This window comes from Pituophis catenifer, unplaced genomic scaffold (genome assembly GCF_029215685.1).
Source record: "Pituophis catenifer annectens isolate HBS135680 unplaced genomic scaffold, rPitCat1.0.hap2 SCAF_2, whole genome shotgun sequence".
NCBI classification, from domain to species: Eukaryota; Metazoa; Chordata; class Lepidosauria; order Squamata; family Colubridae; genus Pituophis; species Pituophis catenifer.
In genome coordinates, this window is record NW_027256882.1 from 14,393,094 (window position 1) to 14,397,378 (window position 4,285).

Sequence of the window (4,285 nt, forward strand, 5' to 3'; positions counted from 1 at the left end):
GTAAGTTAATACAAGTCATGAGGTAACATCCTTGTCTTATGACCCCAATTGAGCTCAAAATTTCTGTTACTAAGCAAAGCGGTGGTTAAGGGAGTTGTGTTCCATTTTACGACATTTTGCCATAGTTGTTAAGTGAATCAATCACTGCAGTTGTTAAGTGAATTACACCGCCGTTAAGTGAATCCAGCTTCCCTCATTTACTTTGCTTGTCGGAAGCCAGCTTGGAAGGTTACAAAGGGTGATCACATGACCCTGGGACAGTGCAACTGTCATAAGTACATGTCAGTTGCCTAGTGTTGGAATTTTGATCATGTGACCATGGGATGCTGCTATATCGTAAGTGTGAAAACTGGTCACAAGTCACTTTTTTCAGTGCTGTTGTAGCTTTAGTCACCAAATGAATGGTTGTAAGTCGAGGTTTACCTGCATAATGAACATAAATTAAAACAGGTGAAAGAAGCAAATACTGTATATTGGCATTGTATAAGAGTGCAGAATACCGGTTAAAACATTTAAAAATGTGGAAGGTTTATAGCGAGATATTTAAACTCAAAATAAGGAGGAATTTTCTAACTCAAGGGAACTGTTAAACAGTGGAGAGATTTTTCATTTTGGAGTTATCGGGGCTCCATCACAGGATGTTTTCAAACAGAGATTAGACTGCTATTTTCTGGGATGGTCTAACCCTGGAAAATCTCAAAGGTGCTTTTTCAAGAGGCAATTGGATTTTCTGTTTTTTCTTTGAAGTCGTTTCGCTTCTCATCCAAGAAACTTCTTCAGCTCTGACTGGATGGTGGGGAATGGAAGGATTTATACTCCTTGCTGACAGCTGGTCATTTGCATTCTTTTAGAGCAGGGGTCCCCAAACTTGGCAGCTTTAAGACTTGTGGACTTCAACTCCCAGAATTCTGGAAGTTGAAGTCCACAAGTCTTAAAGCTGCCAAGTTTGAAGACCTCTGTTTTAGAGAGTTGTTGAGGGCACCTGGAGGTTTATCTGTGTCATCAGGGTCACCTGAGTGGTGCAAATGTGTGTGGAGCCTTGTTGTAGATTGGAGATAGGTGATGTCTGCCATGACCTGGATGACTGAGAATCTCCATAAACCCTGGCAACAGGTATTGGACTAAAACATCCATTTTAATCCTATGAGTTTATTCTATAATAAAAAAATCAAATCGAATCAATAAGAAAAGCATAAAAGAGTTATTTATTTATTTATTTATTTATTTATTATTCAAATTTCTATACCGCCCTTCTCCTTTTGGACTCAGGGCGGTGAACAGCCAAAATAAAAACATCTATACATAACATTACAGTTAAAAATAGAGTTAAAATAATTTATAAATTTGGCCCATAATTTAAAACTTGTCAGTTTAAAATCAATATTAAAATTTTAAAACTAACCCTAAAATCAAGACAGACCGGCTAACTGAAAAAAATAAGTTTTTAGGGCCCGACGAAAAGTCCAAAGGTCGGAGATCACTCGTATCTCTGGGGGTAGATTGTTCCATAGGGTAGGTGCCACCACAGAGAAGGCTCTCCTCCTGGGGGTCGCCAGCTGGCATTGTCTGGCCGATGGCACCCTGAGGAGGCCCCCTCTGTGGGAGCGAACCAGCCGGTGGGAGGCTATTGGTGGCAGAAGGCGGTCCCGTAAGTACCCTGGTCCTAAGCCATGGAGCGCTTTAAAGGTGATCACCAACACCTTGAAGCGCACCCGGAAGTCCACCAGAACCCAATGCAACTCGCGCAGGAGAGGAGTCACATGGGAGCGCCCCGTCGCTCCCATAATCCCCTGCGCGGCCGCATTCTGCACCAGTTGGAGCCTCCGGGTGTACCCCAAGGGGAGCCCCATGTAGAGAGTGTTACAATAGTCCAGACGAGAGTTACAGAAATACAGAAGCATATTCACTTAAAAATCAATAACGTGAAGTACAGATTTCCCAGATGAAAAAAACTGCACTTAAATTGTTCCCGGGATTGTCTGATAAATGCTATTGTCTTCCTCTTTTAGGGCTTCATATCCTTTGAGGAAGTGGCTGTGGACTTCACGCTGGAGGAATGGGCACTACTCAGTTGGAGCCAAAGAACCTTGTGGAGGGAGGTCATGCTAGAGATTTCCCTGAATATAGCCACTCTGGGTAAGACTCCTCTTTGCTCCATTCATTAGAGAATTTTAGGAATAGGAATTCAAGGAACATATTTCTGTGCATTGGTCTAGGATGGTGCAGATTCCTACCTGACCACTACATGAATTACCACTTTCCTAATCTCCAAAAATTCAATAGAATCAGATGTGGTTTGTTCTTGGATGGGAAACTGCCAGGACGTCCAGAATCTTTTGGCAAGGCCAACCAAGAGGAAAGCCATCCAGGAAGAAGATACGCTATTTCTCCATTGGCCAAGAAAAGGACCAGTGTGAATCTGTGAAGCCAGAGGAAACTACAAATAACATCCATTTCTCCCCTATTTTATTTAGCTGTTTTCACGTTACAGGTTACTTTTTCCGTTACATTAATGAAACATAGTCAGTGCCAATTGTTCTTACTGTAGTTGCCTCATATAGAACTTTTCAGTATTTTACTATATGAATCAAGTGGCCCTTAATAAAAATGGATCTTCAAGGGCAGACTCAGGAGAGAGAACATTGCAATAGGCTGCTCAATGACAAAGGCATGAGTGACTGAACACAGCCTCTTGTTCTAAGAGGGGCTATATTATAATAGGCACATCTGCACATCAAGGAGCAACATTCAGTGATAATCCCGAGTTACAAGCCAGTTCAATGCAGGATAGAGTCCCCCCCCCTCCCACCTTTGAGAATCAAAGATGTAGAGAGAAGCATCCAGTTCCTTAGGACTGGAATTCCAAATAAGCTAGGAAGACAAACTTTTGGTCAACTCATCCTGATTTGCTCAGCTTCCTCTAATTTTGAGCAGTATTGTCCTCTGGGTGCTTGCCAATTTCTCAAAGGGGTTAAATAAATGATACTCCTATCCTTGGGAAGTAAATTATACTCCTTCCCTTGGGAAGGTCTGTACTGCAGTCTGTGGAGACAATATGTTTGGAGAACTATTGGGGGGTCACTATTATTGCCAGTATATAGGCCTGAGTATGGGCATTTGTTTGTTTATTTCCCACCTTTATTATTTTTATACATACTGTAACTCAAGGCGGTGAATACACACAATATTGCTTCCTCCTCCTATTTACCCCTTAACAACAATCCTGTGAATGAGTTGGACCTAGAGAAAGTGGCCCAAAGTCACCCAACAGACTTTCATGCTAGATTAGAACTCAAGTCTCCTCGCTTCTAGTCTGGTTCCTTAACTACTTGATCAAAGTGGATCTACATTTTACTTTTACGAGGTTGGCTAGATCGTCCCCTTGTCCTCTGTCACACTGCTCTGGATTTGCATCATCTCCTGCAAAATCATGGCTATATAGGTGATCCTCTGTGAAAATGTAACTCAAAATGCCATATATAATATATAATGAGTATATTAGAATATAATTTTTTTCTTTTGGCCAAGTGTGATTGGACACAGAAGAAATTTGTCTTGGTGCATACGCTCTCAGTGTACATAAAAGAAAAGATACGTTCATCAAGAATCATAAGGTACAACACTTAATGATAGTCATAGGGACCAAATAAGCAATTAGGAAACAATATCTATATAATATCAATATATTAAATTACAATTGCCAAACTACCCTACCATAGTCCAACAGCTGTTGCCAAGTTTGAAATCTGAAGTATATTCATAACAGAGAGATCCCATTCATCTTTCTAAATTCTAACAGGAACTTCTCTTTCCTTTTTTTTTTTTGCAAGCAGGTGATAGGCAGAGCAATGAGAATGACAAGCAGCCAAGGTTAGTACCACTGCAAACAGCCGAGTATGAAGTTGAAGAAGTGATGTTTGGCCATCAAGGGGGCCCAGAAAGCCAAGAGAAAAGCAACACAGAAGATGGAGGAGAGAGTTCTCCCACTTCTCTCCCCTTTGAAACCCATCACTTCCTAATCCAGGAAATTCAGGAAGAAAACACAAATGGAAAATATGTCGGATGGGGCCAAAGAAAGAAAAACACATTTAATTTACATGAATATTGTAGAAGCCAGGCTAAAAGGAAAGAGTATGGTTGCAGGCAATATGGAAGAAATCTTAATACTTTCTTCTCCCTTGGTTTACCCAAAAAACTCTACAGGAAACACAAACCACATACATTTATAAAATTTGGGAGGGGTTTTACTCTGAGCACTTATGTTAATTCCCATGAAGAATTTCAC